At 39.4% G+C, this 22,997-nt stretch overlaps 1 long non-coding RNA gene across 1 annotated transcript in view; it reads right to left on the bottom strand.

The window, feature by feature from the left end:
- LOC309488218 overlaps positions 1-22,997 on the bottom strand; it is a 513,708-nt gene that overhangs the window by 50,487 nt on the left and 440,224 nt on the right. The gene's annotated exons all lie outside the window — the stretch shown is intronic.

Below are 22,997 nucleotides of genomic sequence, written 5' to 3'. Positions count from 1 at the left end.
TTCCCTGTTAATGTAATTCATTAGGTGGAATATTATATTGTGCCCTTTAAAATGTTTTGTTCATATTTAGAAAGAAGATTAATGTATAGACAGGGAGGAAATTTTACTATCTATATTTGTAGTGATCTGTGTTTGTTTAATATAAAATCACAAAAGGAAAAAAATACAAACCCAACCACAGATTTCATTCAATATTCTTTTCAGTTCTTTGCACCTATTACGGCTTCTCTCTCTATGGTTATGTCTCATAAATCATCCTGAGCTTACCATTATATCTATCCTGACTTGAGTTTTTGCTTTTATCTAACTTGGCTTCACTAATGAATTTTCAAAATCCCTGACCATCTACTTTAAAGAGTTTCAGATGGCCGTGCTTGTCCTCCCTCATGCTTCCTGTTTTTTTATGTGAGGGTTTGCTCTATTTAATTATTCAACGGAAAAATGTATAATCAAACTGGGATGAGAACTGAAAATTCATTAGCTCCGAAATTGTGACAATTGAAAAAAATGAACTTGCCATCTTATCTAACAGATTTTTTCTCTCAAATTTGGGCAAATCTTAAAGATTCTGGCAGTACTTGTTGTTTTGCATTCGTTTTAAAGAGGAACTATTATGCTTTTTCACATTTTCAACCCTCTTTAGTTTGTAATGTTGCTGATTGAGCATGATGAAGGTCTGCAAATTTACAAAGCACAAAGTCCAGATAGCATACATATCCGGGCCTCATCTGGGCCAACTATGGCACATATGGCTCAGTTCTGGCAACGGCAAAGGTCACATGGGCCGTATCTGGCCCACACAAATCAAGCCAGTTTAAGTGCGAGCTGTGTCTTGCTGTGTGTGGCCCATGTGAACTTTGCCACTGTTAGAACTGAGCCATATGTTCCATAGTTGGCCCAGATGAGTTCTGGATATGAGTGGTATTGCTAGCCAGACTAAGGTTGAGTCATCGCCGTCATTGCATACGGTATGTGGGCCAGAATAATGTGGTTTCAGAAACTGAAGCGAGCTCCGCAGCGGACTTCTACCCGACAGTCAAGGTGGTGTTACATCACAAAAGTGCAGACTCGTAGGAAGACCGCGAGGCTGCCATTTGGGACAGGGCCTTTCCTAAGCATGCTCAAAGCATTTGACCAGTCACAACAGTCCAGTCCAGACCAATCAGAGCATATTGTGATTTTTGGAAGGAGCTAGAGGGGAAACAGAGCATTACTGACAGACTGGGAAGAGAGGTGCTGCAACAATAAGGTGTTTTTTGAACATTCAAGGATGAAAACCTATTCTAGTAGACCCCCAAAACAAAATCAAGACTTTGTAAAAGGACATAAGATAGAGTCTTAAAGACACGGAGCCTCATTTATAAAATGTTGCCTAGAAACCGTCCTACGCTTTCCAGACAGCAACATAGTGTCGGCCCAGATCCGACCCACATCTGGGCTGTGTGGAATCCACGTGTACTAGATGAGGGCCGGATCTGGGCCGACACTTTGTTGCTGTCTGGGTTGATCTTACGCTCATTTCTCAAATCTGCACAAGTGTGTTTTAGAGAATGGAAAAACAAAATGTGCGTATGCCTCTCCAGATGTGAAATTTATAAATCGCAAATGATTTTGAAATTGTTTGCAGCTGAATGGTTTCAGATCTCTGCCTTATAAACGCCGCCTAATTAATTTTTTTTAACATAGAGCACCAGACAGCGTCCAAATCCTTTCCTTGAAAATGATCAGTTCTTAAAGACACCCAGACAGCAACATTGCGTCGGCCCAGATCCAGCCCACATCTGGTACGTTTGGAATCCACGTCACAGATGTGGGCCGGAACTGGGCCGACACTATGTTATTCTCTGGGATGATAGCAAATGACAAACATATTACATATAAAATATACCACATGAACAGGTTTCTAAGTGTCTATTATGGCAGCAGCACACAGGAAGAACATATAAAAAAGACAGAGAGAGAGAGAGAAGGGAGAAAATGAGTACGAGACCCAGCGGTCCCATGTGTAATAGCAAAGGCAGAGGGCTTCATCATACTGCCCTTGGCTTCACTTTCCCCAATGTCACCCTATATGCAGTGGAAGAAAGACAGCAGGAATACATCAGACACGCTTCCATTGCTTCTCTTCCACACACACAAAACAAATGCTCCCAGCTGGAGCTCCATCATAAGCTCACCTGAGCAGCTTTGACTTTGGCAGTCGGGCTGTTGAAAATGTAATGGAAGAGAGACCTCTGATACCAGAGGAGAGCCCACTTCACTGAATCGAGGTACATGCAAAGCTGTTATTTCTTTTGTTTAGAAAGCAATGACGTAAAAACAAAAATCCATTATGATGGAGACAATCAGAATGCAAGGACAGCCTGAATGCCTGCAGCTCATGTGAAATGAAAGACTTTTTTTATGCTTTCATTTTCATCCATGTTTTTTCCTTCGAGCCGTTACTGTAAGGATTCATGTCTGGTGCTTATTCATGAGGATGTGAGGCGTCCTACGTAATTTATAGCCAAACCCAATCACAAAAGCTTTTCAAGGTTGTAAGCATTCGCAATGAAGGATAATCGCACCGTTGTCAGCTGGTAACTGTAATCTTTGAAAATGATCCATGTCTCATAAACATGTAATCTTCCATGTGTTTATGAGAGATGCTGAATTATGAGAGGTTGCACATTTTGTAAGCCTGGAAAGACGAGCATTGTAGTAATCACTTTTGTGTGGAAGCTTCTTTTGATTGATGTTTTCTATTGTTACTTTACTGTGACATCGTAATGTGGATGAAATATGATTGATATTCTGTCTCAGGGGTGAAACAAGAATTCAAAATGTTTTGATTACTGAATCATTTAAGAAAAAAGAAAGAAGAAAAAAAAAGTGTACAATAAATGTGTTTGTGTTTTCCAATTAATTTCCAAACCTGCCCTCTCAAAGCTTTGAAAACATCAGTCAAATGAATGATTGTATTCAACTTTTATATAGCAACTTTTTCTTAGAAGACATCCTGCAATTGAAAAGGCCTGAGGTGACCTTAATATAGAGACTTTACGATTACAGGGAAAAGGGCAATTGCATATGGCCATGAATATTAATAATGTAATCTTCTAAACATTATATTCACTGGATCAATTAATAATATTTTTAATGTATAATACCTGGTTGGACCCCTTTTTGCCTTCAGAACTGCCTTAATTCTTCATGGCATTCGACAAGGTGCTGAAACATTTCTTAGAGATTTGTCCATACTGACTTAGTTGCTGTAGATTTGTTGGCTGCACATCCACAATGCGGATCTCCTCTTCCACCACATCCTAAAGGTGCTCTATTGGATTGAGATCTGCTGACCATGGAGGCCATTTGAGTATTGTGAACTCATTGTCATGTTCCAGAAACCAGTTTGAGATGATTTGAGCTTTGTGACATGGTGTGTTATCCAAGCGGCAACATTCTAATCTGAAAAATGAAGCCTACCCGGAAGTGCGAAAAACTGCAATACATCGAAAATCCGCTAGGGGAAGGTCCCAAAAGGGAGCAAATGTCCATACACCCCCTTGTTAAAATGTCCGTTTTCACAGCATAAATTCAGGTTTTTACAGGTTGGTCCCATGGACTTTTATTGTATTTTTCGATAGGTTCCGAGTGCCTGACAACTGTGAGGGGGGTGAATTTTTTTCTAACTCGTTAGTTTAGATCGTATTTAGATATAAAATGTATGACAAATAAGGGCGCGATTGACAGCTTGATTGACAGCTGACAACGAGCATAGGCTGCGCCGAGTGGAATTCCTGAAATTTGACGTCTCGGCCATGATCTGACACAACACATCATACCTGTAAGTTATCCTTTCTGAACATTTGTATTGAAATATGGCGCCGCCCATACCCCCCATAAACGACCTCAAAACCGTTCTTCAGAAGTCTATGGGTGACGTCACAGACGCTTTGTCCATATTTTTTACAGTCTATGGTGTTATCCTACCGGAAATAGCCATCAAAAGGTACACGGTGGTCATAAAGGGATGAACATGGTCAGCAGGCTGTGGTAGGCTGTGGCGTTTAAATTATGCTCAATTGGTACTAAAGGGCCCAAAGTGTGTCAAGAAAATATCCCTCACACCATTACACCACCACCAAACTAAACCCTTGATACAAGGCAGGATGGATCCATGATTTCATGTTGTTTATGCCAAATTCTGACCCTACCATTTGAATGTTGCAGCAGAAATCGAGACTCATCAGATCATGCAACATTGTTCCCATTTTCTATCGTCCAATTTTGGTGAGCCTGTGTGAATTGTAGCCTCAGTTTCATGTCCTTAGCTGACAGGAGTGATCTTCTTCTGCTGCTGCAGCCCGTCTGCTTCAAGGTTTGAGGGTGTTGTGCGTTCAGAGATGCTCTTCTGCATACCTCGGCTGTAACGAGTGCTTATTTGAGTTACTTTTGCTTTTCTATCTGCTCGAACCAGTCTGACCAGTCTCCTCTGAACTCAGGCATTTTCACTCACAGAACTGGTGCTCACTGGACATTTGATCTTTTTCGGACCATTCTCTGTAAACCCTAGAGATGGTTGTGCATGAAAATCCCAGTAGATCAGCAGTTTCTGAAATACTCAGACCAACATACAAGCCACATTCAAAGTCACTTAAATCACCTTTCTTCTCCATTCTGATGCACAGTTTGAACTTCAGCAGATCGCCTTGACCATGTCTACATGCCTAAGTGCATTGAGTTGCTGCAATGTGATTGGCTGATTAGATATTTGTGTTAACGAGCAGTGGAACAGGTGTACCTAATATAGTGGCCAGTGAGTATATCATTTTTAATAGGCTAATATAATGTAATATGGCATTTTTTAATATTATTTAAAGGGGTCCTATTATGCCCTTTTACGAAGTCTTGATTTTGTTTTTGGGGTGTATGCTTTCTTGCTTGATTGTTCAAAAAACACATAATTTTTTTTACATATTTTACATTATTACAGCACCTCTCTCCCCAGTCTGGCTCGAGCGCGTCGTTTATTTCCTGTTTCCATGAAGCCCCTCCTTCTGAAATATGAAATGTGTTTGTGTGTTGTGATTTACACCACTTAGCGCCTGTTCGGGAAATGTCACGGCCCTTACCATAAATGCAAGTTCTACTCAGATGTAAATATTAAGGATGGCATCAATTTCAAACCAATTCAACACATCTGATCGTCCAGAACAGATTTTGCAAGCATGGATTTCATAGGACTTTTCAGAGTGGTATGTTTTTTTGTAATTTTCGTATATATTTTAGATACAAAGTTATACATCATTTAATCATGATACATGTCCAAAAACTCCGTTAAAATGTGCAGAACACAGATAAACGTTGGGGTTATAATGTTCAGGAACAGTGTTTAAAATAACCACTTTAAGTTCGTCAGCCTTAGGAAGGTCAAACAAATAAGTTTTGGAAACGATGGAAAAAACAGTGTCTCTTTGACATAGCGACAACAATGGCTATGTTTACATGCACAACTTTTGTTTCAGTCGGACTGAATTTATTCCGATTGATGAATCCGAATGTATAGTGTTAACATGAACCCTAAACAAAGTGATTGGGTTGATGTGCACATTTATATGTCTCAAGCTTCAAACCGGAATTCCTTTTTGGACATGCGCACACTGCACCAATAGACACATACAGTTTCCTGCTGTTTGCACATAATAACTATTCTCCTAAATTGGTTCTTTATTTGTTTTAAACAGACTTATCATCCATTTCTTCTGGTGACAATGAGTATATGAACCGGTTTGCCATTTTTCGAAAACAAGGACTGGTGGGACATTGCCCTGCTACACTTCACAGACGCTGAGTGAAAGGAGAATTTTAAGGGACACTCATTTGTTTAGTCTCGCGTAGCTAGACCTCAGACTGACGGCAGATGGTCTGGACTCTATCGCAGCGCAAAGGACCGCCCAAGAGGACGTTTGACTGACATGTAACACAACCAATCACAGTTCGTTTTGTTCTGCATCATGTTTAGGGGCGTGACAATATAATCTCGATGTCCCTACAATAACACACGGGTGTGCATCTAATAAATGATTAATTCACAACGTTGTGCAAGTTTACTGCAACAATGGAGCCGTGAACTTCACATACTTTTGAAAATCCTGCGATTAGTTGATCCTGGTAAGCGCTCATTGTCACAGTTGTAAACACAACGGCTTTCTTCTTTCACAAGGGGTTTTGGCGTCATGGCATTTGTTTCCAGGCGGACCAATAAAGAACGCGACACACACGTCTCCCGGACATCCTGTAGAATTCAACAAATCAGATCGCGACTTCGAAACTCCTGAAGTGTTTCCAGAAAAGTGTGGCATATGCATCAGACGTTCAGCCAACGGTCCGTGGGCGTGAGACTATCATTTATATGACACTTTATTCAACAGGAAGAACAGCTAGTTCCGCGTGTCATACGTCATTGCACATGTTTTTCACGGTTTTCAATCCGATCAAGTGTTTACATGTTCTCCCGATCGGATTAGAAAAGGAATAAACCACCCCTTTCATTCGGATCGAGCTCAATCGGATCAATTAAGGTGTTTACATGAAGGCTTTTCAGTCCGATTGAGCCGTCAATCCGATAACTAATGAATTATTTGGTTGCATGTAAACGTACCCACTGTCTTTTCTAATGCAGCTCTACCAGGCCTCACACCATTTTTTTCATATTCTGTTGGCGGAGATTATTTAAATAATTAACATTTTGACTTCACAAGATCTGCAAAAAACGTGTTGTAGTCCAAATGAGTCATTCGTTGTAGTTCTTGGAAAGTGGATTCCATTAAATAAAATATCTCCCTTTGGTGTGGACTTTGAGCTTTGTAACCTTGCAGATCTTTTTTTTGATTAAACAGCAACATTACACACTAACTAAAGTTGAAAAAGTGGAAAAGCCAGCAAGCAATTTTGCCAGATGTCTAGGCTAAAACATGGCATAATTTGGGCTGTCAGTGAAAATTTTATAGACGTATAAACCATAGCTCAAGAATAGGCTAGTCTTCAAATAGTTAGCAAAGAAATTAAATGAGTGAAGAAATTAAACCAAACACCTTGTAATCACTGTTTACTCTGCTTACATGATGGAATATCATACATCTCGCAAGTTATTTTAGCAAAAACGACATGTAACCAAATTCAAGGTTATTTTGGCTAGAAGTGGGTTGTTTGTTTATTCGTTTATTTCAGGCAATGACACAGAAAGTACAAGGTAAACAAAATATAAAGTCATATAGTGCAAAAACAGAATATACAGTATTTAAATATGACAATCGAATTCTGCCTGAAAGGGAGTGGGAAGAAGACAACTTATTTAATCCCACCCCCAACTCATAGCCGGCCTAAATCGAGCCTATAGTTAACCTAGACGGCGAAATGACAGCTATTGCTTGCTAGGACCACATTAATAAAATTTCAGACAAAATTCGTCAATCAAAATTGAGAACTGTGACTGTGACAGTTGAATAAATTAGATTGCATTATGCTTATGAGATCATTATTTATATTTACAGTTCATTTAAAAGTTATAAACATCATTTAAAATGACATATACTTTATGCATAATGCAACCTTGGCTATAAAAAAGCAAGCAAAAAAAGAACATTAGCAGACAGATGCATCATCAAGTTTTTCTTGCTTGGGGTTGTTTTCCTCAATACGAAACGTGACTGTGATCTAATAGGTGTCATCAGAAATGGGTTTTTATTACAGTTGGAGAGGATACGAGATGAATTGAGAAGCAATCTTGCAGGTGACTGATATTTGAGAGTTTATGGGCGTAATGGTACTGAACAAATCTTTCTCATCAAAATGCTTTTCTTTCGCTCACTCTTTTTCCCTCTCTAGCTCATGTGAGTAGTAATGAATCGCTATATGAGCAGGCAGGTGCTCATCGTTGGTGGAGTGATGTGAGGTGTTGCTACAGTATTAGAAACACTATCACACAATTGCACATAAGCAAGTCATCAGTCTGATACTTTGAAATGGGAGCTGTACATTTCCATTACTTATTAATTAAGAAATGTCACACAAGCAAGAGTGCTTTTGAGTACTGCTGTTCAGACCCACCATATGATTGTGACTGTGATATTCCTTGTATGTATATAATGAACGGGTCAATAATCAAGATAATATCAATTAACTTACTCTATAGAACAGCTAGGAGCTGTTCACACTGGATACATTTTCATTCCACTGCACTGATTTTCTTTCAATGTGCTAGACAGACCCTTGGGAGAATTGCATCTTTTACATGCTCAAACAACAACATGATTACACACAAAAGAAAGTTGAAAATGTAAAAAAGCATATAGGACCCATTTAAAGGTCACTTAGCAAATTTGTTACTTACTATACAATTGTGATTGATTTCTGAATGAATCAGTGTTTTGAATGAATCGATTGGGTGAATGAATCATTGGCTCACTCATAATATTCTAGTCGCCACCTACTGGCATAACGATGTAACTTGCAGAAAGAGCCACTGAAAAATCCCCACCACTAATGCACAGACTGACAGCAATTTGTCCAACTTACAGAGCAACATGTTTTGCTTGATATCGCTGGAGGGTAAGTGAATGAGCACTCTTGAGTATATGTCATTGGGCTTTAAAAGCCAGATTTCCAGTTGTTTCTCATTAGTTAGGCCTTTGGGTCTCTGTGAACTCCTAAAACACATCTCCACAGATCATGATAGTTCCATCGTCCCTCCCCGCGGGGCTGAGCATGCATGCTCTGGCAAAAGATCATGGCCATGTCTTGTTCTCTTTGTCTTGTTTTCACTCTCTGAATGTAATTACATCTGTGCCATCCCATTGCCCCGGGAGGGGAGTGCAGTGCATGTGTTAGCCCTGAAGGACTGCCCAGTGAGCCTCATTATCCTACCACAACCTGCCACAGAGGATATGAGTACAGATAAAGAAGGAATTAGTGGCCCCACATGTCACCCGAAAGTGCAGCACTGACTGTAAACGCTTTCCATAAGCCCAAAGATTTAGTCCAAACATGCAACTTAACATTACTAACACTACAAACCACCAAATATTTTAATGGTGCATGCTAGGTTATGAGAATAATAATTGTAATTTGTAATACATATCTAAAACTAGGTTGGCTTATTAGTGGTGTTTACTAAGGCAAGCATCACTGATCCTATACAGTAGCTCAAACTCATTTAAAGGGATAGTTCACCCAAAAAAATGAAAATTCTGTCATTAATTACTCACCCTTGTGTTGTTACAAACCCATAAGACTATCGTTCATCTGCGGAACACAAATTAAGATAGTTTTAATGAAATCTGAGAGCTTTCCGTCCCTCCATAGACAGCTACGCAACTACCACGACCAGAGATCATAAAACTAATCCATATGAATGTATTGACATTTTCTGAAGAGACTCGATCGCTTTATATGTTGAAAAGATTTAATAAAGGTTTTTATTCAGCTATAAACATTGATTAGCGAACATTTAACAGAAGCTCAACCGAACTCGTGTGAACAAACCTCTTGCTGAAGCTCAAACGTGCTGCGTAACACGAGGCAAGGCAAGGCAAGGCAAGTTTATTTATATAGCACATTTCATACACAATGGCAATTCAAAGTGCTTTACATAGAAGAAATTAAAATAATGAAGAGAAATAAGAATAATTAAAACAGTAAAAAAAAAAAAAAATACAGTACTTAAAAAAAAAGAAAAGAAAAAAAAAAAGAATATTATTATAGATATTTCCTTCAAAGGATTCCCTTAAGACTTAAATCTTTCAACCTTCTTTTAACCTTCAATCTTCTTACGACTTCCATCTATCAACTTTCTTTTCTCCCTCATTTACTCACACGTTCTTTTCACTTTCTTTAGCACTGCGTTCACATTCTTTCTCAGACGAAAACTTTAATATCGTCATTTAAATACTGTTCTACTTTCAAACCCACATTAATACACGTCACTTTCACATTATCACTTTCTTTTACACCTTCTGAGTGGGCATTTACAGTTACGGGCTAAATGCCCTGCTGACCTAGGAGAAATTAAAATAATTAAAAGAAATAAGAATAATTAAAACAGTTTAGAAAAATAAAATAAAATACAGTACAGTACAAACAGTCGGACGAACAGCGGCACGAGAATGAACTTCATTGGTTCTTGCATGTCGAGCGAACATGCTAGAGCATCTGTTTACCACAACTGATGTGTGAGTTGATGAATATGTAAATAAAAGCCTAAATTCAATCTGTTCATCATATAAAGCAATTGCGTCTCTTCAGAACATTTAACAGAACTCAATACAGATTCATTTTACGATCTCTTTATGAACTTTTTGAAGCGTAAAAGTGGTAGTTCCGTAGCTGTCTATGGAGGGACAGAAAGCTCTCAGATTTCATCAAAAAGAACTTCATTTGGAACTACATGAGGGTAAGTAATTTATGACCGAATTTTAACTCTTTGGGTGAACTATTCCTTTAAGGCTCATTCACAACAAGAACGATAACTATAACAATAACTATATTAGCATCCACACCAAAACACCATCATGTTCTGTTTGTTATAAGCGTCCGCTGCAGTTATATTGTCTTTATTGTCTTGACACTTTAAATGTTCAAGCTCTTTAAAGTTGGGTGGATTCTGATTGGCTGTCTATATTTTTACATCTGCTAAAACAAATCGTATTAAAAGTGATTCCAACAATGTTATTTCCAATGTTACAATTATTATTGTTTCATTATCATTGCAATTGCTGTGTGGATGTTGCTATTCTCATGGAACTACAAATATTATTCAAATTGTATCATTACAGTTATAGTTATAGTCCTTGGTGTGAACGAGCCTTTAGAGGTTTATCAAAACCTCTATGTATTCAACTTTATCATGTAACTATTTTTTGTATAATGGATGATAAAATGAGTCGACTTCCAGTGAGGGAGGGACCATGAATTATTGGAAAATAAAAAATGTAGGGTAAAGACTTGGTTCTACACATCGGTTGTTGATTGATGGAGACAATTCTGAATGTGAGCTTGCAGACGACTGTAAAAAAAGGAAACGGCGTGGACTAAATGATTGGAGAAGAATAACATACATCACCAGACAGAAGTCGACATTTCACCAGAAGATTGAGTTTCAACATTTTGATCAAAGAAATTGGATAAATCATTAACAATAAGATCAACAACATGCATTTAGAAAATATGCCTGAAATAAATGTTCAACAGTTGTGTTTCAGCATCTGTCTATTTGGACATTTCTATCCACAACCATGATTTCCAAATCCCATGTCTCAGGTTTATAACTAAACGGCATGGAGTGACTGCATCAGCTGCTCTAGAACTTTGTGATTGGCCCTAACGCTTGACTTTGCACATGCTCAAACCATACACCTTACTGCTTTGTTCACACATCGCATCAAAACAGAACTTTTCTGGCACAGTTACAACTTCTGAACTGCAATTTTGACAACGGGTCCTGTTCACAGATGCCCTTTAAATATAAAAAATATAAAAAAAATGCTGCATGTGTGAAAGCACTTCTAACATTTTCAAAAGAAGTGTCACCCTCTCTCCTTCGAAATCTTCAGGAACTCATCCATATACTGTAACTTGAGAAATGCTGACTGCTTCCTTCTGACAAGAAAGTTGTCACTTCCTGGAATTCTCAACCTCTTTCACACTTGCATCATGCTGACATCAGTAAAAGATAGTCTGCCTCTGATGTCTTCTTATGCCTGTAATGCCCTAAATCCTTGCTCCTGGGATGTGGTGTTATGTGGTCTCAAATTATCTCTGAATTTCTAAATGAATATTCACACAAAGCACATGAATCCAAATGAAAAACTTCAGTGACGTCATCAAGACAGAAAGACTTATATTCAAGAGTGCATAGACATCATTGTTCAGCAAAAAAAACTCTGAAATGAGAAACCTCTCTCTCCCTTTACATACATCTCTCTCTGTAGGTGAAGATGAGTGTGATGCTCATTTGGAAGATGAAGCAGCGATAAATTGGATTTTTTTGGTGAAGGAGGCGTCGTTCAGTGAATTGTCCAGAGTCTCTAATTTATTACCATTTAAATGGAGGAATCATTTCTGAAATTATTTCAGCTTCTGTTAATGAGTTTTTAGTTGCCAATGTGAAATGAGATGGAACCCTAATGTGCACAGAGCAGAAATGGTCTTAATTTAATCACAGACCACACCACATTTAGGAATGGCCACAGCCACACTAGCCTCAGAAATGGAACTCATTTGGTACCAATCTTTATTTTTCACAGGCTTTGGGCTCTCCTTCAACCTTCCCTGACAGTTACTGGGATGCATTTCCAAGCCAGGAGGCCCCTAGCAGATGGTTTTGCTGCCATGGCAGGAAGTCCAGTCTTCATCTGAGCTTTGGCTCCTCTAAATCAGCAGTGTTTTATCCGTTTTCCTTTATCTTGGTTGACCGAACAAATCTGAGAGTTTTCAATACGTATTATGGCTGCGTAATGATGAGTGATACTTCATTTTCAGCTTAGGATTGATTTTTTTTTGCCCATAACTAGGTTTTCATTCTTTTTCATTGTCATCGCAACATTTTTTTCAACTGAACCCACGACTGAATGTTATGTTTTGAAAAGCACAAATTGATATTTAATGAACTCTTTTGATATGACAGACTGTGTTAGCACATTATGAAGCACACTATAGTAAAAGTGATTTATCAAACATGACTTTTCAAATTGCATTGTCAATATTATCACTTTCTCTTGCAGCAGATATAGATTTTTAGAGCAGCCCAAACAGCTTAGGGTCGCTTTAACAAAGGACCATTTGTGACAAGCAAGAGGTGTAGTTTCAAGCATGCACTTTGCCTGCAAATTTAGTTTTATTTTCTCTTATTTAGTTAACTGGCTGTGTGCTCAACATCATCCACTGTGCCCCATCAGCCAAACACTGTGAAATGAATTAATACTCACCATCATTTAGATATTCTTGCCATGGTAGACATGTTTGCCAGGCCTGGAACAAGTGCATTGGCCAGTACCAAATGGATTCAGACTCAAATGTACCATTTGTTTAACCCCCTAACAATGGGGTTGGCCTTGTGGTGTATCTAGCCTTTTTTGGCATTCATCATAGTTGTTGCTTTTTGGAATAAAGCTTTGGCTAGTTGTCAAATGGTCCTAATAAAGAACTTCTCGTATATGGCAGAATTTTTTTTATCTGTGTGCTGAGATTTTTTTGATTCTGGTAAGTTGGAGTAGAACCTTTAATGCTGCGTTCACACCAAACGCGAATAGAGCGTCTGGCGCGAGTGATTTCAATGTGAAGTCAATGTAAAGACGCGTTTACGCGCGTCTGGAGGTCCTGCAGCGTGAATGAGGCGTTTAGCGCGTCGCGGTGCATGCGAATTCGAAAAATCTAAACTTTGGCGTCTGTTCGCGCCGCATTAACCAATCAGGAGCCTGCTTGCTGTCACATGGTGAAGTGACGGGATAAACTCCCTCCCGGAGTCACTCATTCAAAATGGAGTATAGCAATATAGCAGAATATAATATTCAATATATCAGTTAACTGAGTATCACTAGAAAGTGAGTATAGTGAGTATCACTAGAAAGAGCACTAACAGTGGTATCCGTACCACAGTTTGAAAAACATTGATCGTTTTTCAATATTTAATATACTGTATTTAAAATTTCATATACATTTTCTAAACGAAGACAGATGGACAGGCACTCTGCAGCTGGGATAGAGCGCCTGTTGTTGGTGTCCTGAAGGGTGATCCTCGCTCCGATACGTAACTCTCTCGATGAATGCTCGATCAACATCAGCCATCTTGCAAACAGACAAGCGAATTTCGCTTCAAACTTTTTCTTTTTACGCACGTCAATTTCGCTCTGGACGCGCGAATGGATTCAAAATGTTCAAGCGTCCAACTAGACGCGGTAGACGCGAATTTGACGTGCTATTCGCGTTTGGTGTGAACGCACAGTAAAGGTAAGCGATTTTTGAAAAACGCTGTTGAAAGTGGATCGGACCGAGCACCACAGCACACTTGTAGCCAATCAGCAGTAGGGGGCGTGTCCACTCATGATAGGGGAGGAGAGAGAGTGAGCAAGAGGTGGCTCAAGAGGTGAGAGATGGCTGAGACACATTACAAAAGAGAAAAGCTCAGAGGAAAAAAAAAGATTTATGATCAGGCAAGGACTCGCATTAATATTAGAAAAGCTTCCCAGTGGGAAGGCCTGAAAACGGACGCCGAGGTTTTGTTGTATCTGCTCCATATGTGAGTAACATAGTTTTGGATGTCATGTCTGGAGGTGGTGTGCTGTATTATGTATAATAACAACAAACTCTTGCTTGTTTATACTCTTGTATGTAATTTTTTTTGTGCATCCTTGTCGGTCATTATCTTTGCTTTATTTTTCGCGAAGCATTATCTTGCTTCCCTTCTGCTATGATAAAAGACACACTCTTGCATTGCGTGTTCATGCATTTTGGGGGCGGAGCAATGAAGGGAGGGGTGTGTTTGTTTGAGTTGATTTCAAATATCAACATTGTTCAACAATAGAAATTGCATACTGCACCTTTAATATTTAAATATTATAATTGGCATATAAAAACAACATTTATATGTATAAATACAATGCCATTCAAAAGTTTGGGGTTTTATTATATTTATATATTATTTAATGTTAAAATATTTAGCCATTATTAATTGTTTAGAAAATATAATTTATAGACCATGACCAAGAGATTGTGTAAGCCATTGTTTTTCTCCCATTTCACCCAGAAGTTAAAAGAGCCTCAAAGCTTTTGTCATCTGACTTTCTTCATCTGAGTCAACCATAATATTTCCTATATCCCCTGCCTCGCCATAGGTATTAAGCTCTGGTCTCAGGCATGGCAGGACAATGACATTAACGTGGCTTTACAGTTCTTCACTTTCCCTCACTTTTCTCTCAAAGGAAAAGGTCACGCTTGAAGCTTAATAAAGTAGTTGAAACAGAACAAAACAAACAAAATCAGAGCCGAGCCAAAAACAGTTATTCTCTCTCTGTCTCTCTCTAGGCCTGCCTGGCTAAAGCGAGTACACAGAGGTGGCGTGGTAATGCTTTCCAGGGTGTCATTATTGTAAGACATTCCAGCAGAATTGGATTATGGTCGGCGAGTGAGATTTCGCAGTGAGCTCAGGGAGGGAAAGAAAGGCAGTAATTGGTCACGCTTATTTACTGCTGTGAATCAACTCGTCCCGCTTTGAGTTGTGGTGCACGCCCGCTTGAGGATTTGACTCTGTGCACAAATTACGGAACGTTTTCCGAGTATAAGTAGCTGGAGGCGTAATGAAGTCTCCTTTCGCCTCACACTCGCTGATTTCACCGTTGTCCCTATCGGCCAACGATAAACGCCCATGAACTGCCCAACGGACCCTAGACTGCTGACCAAGGCTTCTGTGTGTGTTGACACCACATTACATCATGCTCCATATGGGCAGCTATCATTGAGGACTTTTTTGCATTGAGAAATGTGTTTCTAAATAACTTTTTTGTACTGTGTAAATCCAAAGGGGCGAAAGACGTCCTAATTTTGTTGTATTTGAACATAGCATACCTACAATAGTGGTCTAAACTATATTATGGATCTACTTGATCCAGTGTGTTGGATATAAGCAAAAATCGTTGAACTTTTGAAGTGTGTTTTCACACTTTCCTTAACTTTCTTAACAGGTTTCTGGATATAAACACATGAGAAGAATAAAAAAAAAAAATCATGTATTCATGCACAGCTGTTTCAAAGCAATTTAAGAAGCGTTCTAGATATGAAACCCAAGGCTGTAGATATAAATTGTCAGAAAAGGCTTACTCATGTTGCAGCTAAGTTTTGATTAAATATAGGTTTGGTTTTGGTGGCACAGGAAAATAGGCAGTACTGACCTGTATTGGACAGGAAGTGGCTACCTCAACAGATATATTCTTGTGTTTTTATGACAAATAGGATTTTTTTTCTGGGCCTACTAGTTATGCGGCATGACCCCTTTTTTCCATGTTTAATGGTGTGAATAAGCACATGTCCACATGCATAGCCACACAAACACACTTTTAGCTCTCTCCTTCCAAGAGGGCAGAGTCATTACATTCCCTCTTTACGTCCCACCTCCTTGTTATGAACAGAATCCTTACCCCACTGCCAAAACCCGCGGGTCAAACTAATGAGGAAAAAGACAGGAAATTGCAGTAATTAGCCTTTTGCTTTTCTGTGTTCTTAATGAATCTCAGATCAGCCCTTCACTCATTAAATGCTTTTACCTGAGTGATAATTAAGCAATGAATACACTAGAAAACAGAAAGAAAAAAATTAGGGGTGACCACCAGATGGAGACTCATTACCGGTGCACCAATCAGGCACAGGCCCTAATGAGGGCCCTGGTCATCGACATACACCCCGAAACGCAGAATGTGATCAATCAAACTCTGGCGGTCGGTTGTTTGGTTTGACGTAGAGCGAAGGGCAAAGAGAACGCCCTCATCATCATCTGCAAAGCGATAAAACTCATTAGCTCACGGTTTTTAATTGCAGCCCCAATGCATTCAAAAAATGTTTTTATAATATGTGTCAGAGCTTTTCTGTGAACAATAATAGAGATTCCCACAGCATGCCTGATCTGTTAGGAATCGCTTCACATGAGATGATTGATTAATCAAGTTGCAATATATATATTACAATGTATTTATATGTGTGTGTGCAACTGTGATCGAAATTATTCAAACCCCATTGCAAATTTGGTTTATGGGCATAATTTACAGACTCTCAGCATTTTGCAATGAACAAATCAAACAAAAGTAAGTAACTTCTGCAGTCTCAAAATTATTCAACCCCCTGAATAGAATCTCTCACAACAGCACAAATCTGCAAACCAGGTGTTGTCTTAAGCACACGTGATGCAACTAATCAAGAGCTACATTAGTTGCACCAGGTTTGCTTGATCTAGAACACATGAAATACCTGAACTGGCTAGGTTTCTTGAGTGTTACGTTTGACTGCATGATAGAAATATGGATAAGTAAAGAGAATGGTCCAAAAAGTTAAGAGAAGATATCATCGCCATTCACAAACAAGGAACAGGATACAAAAAGATAGCGAAGGCACTAAATGTTCCTAGATACACCGTTGGAAGCATAGTTTGCGCGTGGAAGACAAGATAGATTAATTGAAGTATCAGGAAATCCTAGGAGAAAACGTCATGCTGTCAGTTGGGAGTCATTGGACCTTCCAACAGGACAATGATCCCAAGCATACCTCAAATTCCACCAAGGCTTGGTTGCAGAATAAGTCCTGGAAGATTCTACAGTGGCCATCAACACAGTCACATGACTTGAACTCCATAGAAAATCTCTGGTGGGATTTGAAGAAGACGGTTGCAGCACGCAAACCCAAGAATATTACTGAACTGGAGGCCATTGCTCATGAGGAATGGGCTAAGATTCCTCAGAAACGCTGCCAGAAGCTGGTGTCTGGTTATACATCTCGTTTGCAGCAGGTCATAACAGCAACAGGGTGTTCTACTAAGTACTAAAGATGCTTGCCATGAAGGGGTTGAATAATTTGAGACTGCATAAGTCATTAAAAGTGGCATTTTCAGTTGAATTTGGGAAACCACTTGAAACATTTGTTGTGTTGAGCTATTTCAATTACTTTTGTCTGATTTGATCATTGCAAACAGCTGAAAGTCTGAAAATGTTGCCAATAAATATGATTTGCAGTGGGGGTTGAATCATTTCGATCACAATTGTGTGTGTGTGTGTGTGTGTGTGTGTGTGTATATATACACACACACAATTGTGATATGAAACACTCCTACCAGGAATCGTGGTAGACAGGTTTGATGACTGGGAACATGTATGACCTGTATAGTGCTGTTTTTCTCACTGCAGGTTGTTTCTTGTTCACTGAAACCTCCCACCTTAACGGACAGGGAGAGGCAGACTGAGAAAAAGTGAGAAAAGACCAAAGGTCAATAAACAGAACACATACACTGGCTGCATCAAAAAGATGGAAAACAACACAGAGTGACATTAAAATTGCAAAACCATCTCCTTTCTTTATTAATGAACTATATTTGAACAAATATGTAAATTGTTTCTTAAAAGACTGCCTTTCACATTTGTGAAATTCAAACAGGTGTCTCTTGTGTAAAAAAAAACACACGCCTAATTAATTTATTTCTGTATTAAGCAAGTCTGCTTTATTTATTTATTCTGTTTTACGTTGCATTTCAATGTTGTTCATTCCAAATCACAAGTTCTTAGGAAAATATCGTGCCTGAAAATACTTCAGTATTACTTAAATTCAGAATCTCAGGCAGGCTAAATAATTAATAATTTGGCACTTTAATGACTCGCATTTGACCATTTTCTTTGTCTATTTAACCTTTTGTCAACCACAAACAGTGAAATATAATATGTTGAATGTTTGGAAAATGTGATAATGACCACAGAATGGCAAACCAGAATAAAAGAGGCAAAACAACTCTCCCAAGGACAAAAACATAGTGTCAGATCAGGATTTATTATGTAGCCATGACTGTTTGGAGCTTAGCTCAATTTTTCACGCCAATTAGAAAGCTGGGTAACAAGTTTTGAAATGTCATAGCTAAAGGCGTGACTAGCTAATGAAGCGAGCCCCGGATGTTCTGAACCAGTGGCTTGGAGCTGAAAACTCTCTATTTCTCTCTCTTTCTCTGTATTTTTCTTTTTCTCTCTCCACACACACTTTCTCTCACATTCAGCAAATTGCCAAGCCAATAAATTAAGCAGGCCCTGTTCAAGGTCTGGGGACAAGGCAAAGGACACAGAAGAAAGCCCTTGAGAGAGAGAGGCCTGCACGCTAGCTGAGTGTGGTTGTCTCTGCTTGATTCCCGACCCCTCCACACCCTTTGTATTTTTCTGTCTTTTACGTCCCCCACCCTCGTCATCCATCCCCTAGTGCTTTGGTTTGTAAGTGTTGTCCTTCATGGTCTGGCTTTTACAGAGCTTTCCCTTTTTTATGAGTCTGTGTGTGTCCAAAGGTTATGAAATGACCCATACCAGAACACATTAATACGCACTATGACCAAAAAAAAAAAACCTTATCCCAGATCAACTCCACCATTTATAACACTGATGAGGATAAAGTTGGATCAGAGCTCATGTATAATGTTCAAACGTCTTCTCTGCTCTATGATCCGTTTAGACCAGTGGTTTTTAGAGTGGAAATAACTGGGTCACGCAAAGTGTGAAAATGGTGATGTGTTTATGTCAGAAATATGAAAAATGTAAGTTCTAAATATCAATTAGCAAGTTTGCATAACTTGTACTTACATATTTCTCACATGACATACCACAATCGCGTCGGCGATCATAGCGTTGCTTTTCAGCTGCGACGAGCCGCATGATCTGCAGGAAAACACACATAAATACCCTTCCTTTCAGGTAAAAATGACTTCTTGAGGTTCTTGTATGAATCAAAATTACTCAAAACTCAGCAGTTGGCTGTTTGAATCAGTCAATTAATGAACTCACAGAATTGTCCAGAGCTGTTGCTTTTGATTTGCTGTTGCTTATCTTAAACACTAGGGGCCTCATTTATAAAATGTTGTAGAAACCGTCCTACATTTGATCTTACGATAATTCCTCACAAGTGAAAAAAACGTGCGTACGCCTCTCTTCCAGAAGTGAAACTTATAAATCGCAAATGTGCGCTTCAGGATTTTCGAAGTCATCATCTGATTGCTTGAATTACAGGATGTCCGGGAGACGTGTGAATCGCGCTCCTTAAAGCAGGGCTATGCAGTTTCAGGAATTTCTTCGCTGTATTCTCACTTTTTGCTCGCAGGTTTCTCTATAGAGCTACAGCTTTGGAATAGATATTTGACAACACTGTCTAAAAACTCGTTGGCGACTCTCAGATACCAGAGGCTAGTAGATCAACGACATCAAAGCAGATGGGACATTCTTTAAAACGTCTTCTTCATTCGGGTTCGAACAGCGTGAGGGAGCGCAATAATGACAGAATTTTAGCAGATTTGTTTTGCCGTAAAGCAATTCGTTACATCGCGAGACCTGATATTACGTGATACTTCCTGACGCTGCGGCCGGCGGCTCGCCGGCTCAAAGTTGCAAGGGTGGTTTTTCCGCTCACAGGCGCTTGGGGGGTGCGAGACGACCACAATTCAAACCGAAAAAGTCATATAACTATTCCAATGACTCCGAAGCTGTTCGGTTAAGGTAAAAAAGTTACTTAGTTCACCTTTAACGGTCCACCTGGAAACAAAGATGCTGTGATGAAGAAGAACGCCGTTCCATGGAAGAAGAACGTTGTCGTGTTTACAACTGTGACAATGAACGCTTATCAGGATCAACTAAACGCTGGATTTTCAAAAGTGTGTGAAGTGTGTAAAGTTTGCGGCATAGACTCTTTAAAATACGTCCAAGAGTTTTAGACACGGTCTGTTATTTTAGGTACATCAACGTTACATTTGCATGCCCCATAGGGGGCATGCCCCTAAAAACGTCTCGGAACAAAACAAACTGTGATTGGTTGCGCTACATGTCAGTCAGATGGCCTGTGGGCGGTGCTTGGCCAATGAAAGCTGCGATAGAGTTCAGACCTTAGAGTATTTACTTCGGGAACCCGACTGTTACACTCTATTACTCGTCTTCAGTGTCACATGATCAGAAATCATTCTAATAAACTGGTTTGATGCTTCAGAAACATTTATTATTATCAGTGTTGATAAGTTGATGTTGCTGCTTAATGTTTTTTTTTTTTTTTTTTTTTGGAAACCATGCTACATTTTTTACAGGATTTTTTCATGAATAGAAAGTTCAGAATAACAGCATTTTGTTATAAGTGATAAAGACTGCAGAGGTTTTGACGGAATCCTCCAAACTGAGATGTCACTGGAGTGATGGAAAAAAGTTGCCACAGGGACGTTTCCCTATGAGACTGCCATGCCGAGATCAGCATTTAGACTTACTGAAGTCTTCAAGCCCCTGCGGAACGATAAAAGATCACAGATAAAATAAACACCATTCAGCAAAGATCTGATAAAGCTGAAAAAGAGGTAGAGAGCAGCAAAAAGGATGAGAAGCATGAGTGTCCGTGTGTGTATGTGTGTGTGCCTGTTCAGCCCGCATGTTGCTAAGGGAGGTATTGAAATACTGCTTCATCAGTCACCACGCTGTGTGTGTCCCATCTCTGGAAAAGGGGAGGAGATGAAAGTAATTTAATGTACATCTATAATTAATTCCCTCTGTGTGTGCATGTGAGTGTGTGTGTGGCGGTCGGCTTGGGCCGTGACGAGGCCGCTGTGATGGAGTGTATTTATTATGCGCTTTTGAAGGAGGTGGCATGATGGGGCGCGGCCCATTGACATCGCAGCACAAGACTCATCAGTCCTGCAACGGGCTATAGCACAAATGTGGGGCACGACAGAACTGCAGTGGAACTTTCTTTCTCTATAATTCTCTTTCTTTCTTCTGCGTCCTTTCCTATATCTTCACTTGCAAGCCTTTTTTGTCACAATCTCCTCTCCTTGATGATCCTTCATTAGATTCTTGGCGCCTCTCAGAAAGCGATTAAGGGTACATTTACATGACAAGGATGTACTAAAAACCAAAATGTTTTTCCTTTGCATTTTCTACGTACAGACAACACCATTGTCAAAACGATCTTCATTCAGACGTGATCCGCGAAAACGACTAAAAAGGCTGCGTTCTGCTGCCAGGCCAGTAGATGGCGATGTCACTTTGTAAAGAAACACTACGCGCCTATAGACTGAACACGTAATAGAGGGGTGCAGGTATGACGTCACTTTGTAGGCTTATTGGCAGTTAGCATCACACTAGTTCCCGTGGAAAAAAGAAAAAAAAACCTGAAAGTTTGAGTTAGAATAGTTTATAAGAGCATGATTATAAGCATAGTGAGGTTGTAAAAGCGGATCATCGTGATGATGTTTAATGTCCCCGGCTGCCTCTGTAGTCCCATTTAGCCACTTGTTAGCAAACACCTTTTTCAAGACACGTAACAGCTTTAAAAATCATGAGTGGGGTAATACTGATGTATTTCATGTTGTAGAATAAAACGTGAAAGTGTCTTAAGCTTGTGTTCACCACAGACTTTATTTCAGCCTTTTGACCAAAATCCCACTCAAAAAACCTATTGACTTAGGGACGATGGAACCGGAAGTGTTAAAATGTTAACACGTTTTCGCGTTTTGCCCTACAAATTGATGTCATTCTAGCAGTCCATGCGCATGACATCACCGTTTTCACAAATTCATGTTTTTTTTGTTTACACGGAGATGACAACGGTTTAGTTTTCAAAAACTTGCACTTTGAAACCCGGTTTCAACGGTTTGCGTTTTCAGGCCCCCAAAACACTGTTGTCTTGTGAATGAATGGCCAAAACATCTAAAGTTTTACGTTTTTAGTTGAAAATGGTGTCGTGTAAACGGCCCCTAACCTGTCAGTTCAAATGCTCTTAAAGAAGCATTAGTCTGTCCTGATATCAGTAATTAATGCATGGTAAACAGATGTTGAAAGAGGTCAGCTGGCATTAGACAGGTGTGAAAACAGGTGATTGTAATGGGCGGCATATGGAGGTGTGATGGATGAATGTCTTTCCCCCTGTGGCAGCTGGTGACACACACGCTCTCTTTTGACCCTCCACGAAGAGCAGGCCAACATTTTGGCCAGTGCTCTCTGTCCCCTCCTTCTCATGGCTCTCTTACTCTCACACTTCACATTTACTCACCGTTTCTTAATTTAAATGGTTAATCGACCAATATATTGGCAAGGCCAGTTTTGTCATATTCAGATATTTGGCTTTTCTTTTTCATCGACATTGACAAATAACCACAATCAAACCTAAGCTCTCATTCTCCATCTTCATTAGCTTTCTGTCTGTGTTTAACAGTTCAATAATTGAATAATTGGTAATTGTCTGTCCAATAATTGAAAGTCAAATAC

The sequence above is a fragment of the Leuciscus leuciscus genome (assembly GCF_965113295.1).
Source record: "Leuciscus leuciscus genome assembly, chromosome: 23".
In the NCBI taxonomy this organism is placed as follows: domain Eukaryota; kingdom Metazoa; phylum Chordata; class Actinopteri; order Cypriniformes; family Leuciscidae; genus Leuciscus; species Leuciscus leuciscus.
This window is presented reverse-complemented; position numbering and strand designations above follow the sequence as displayed.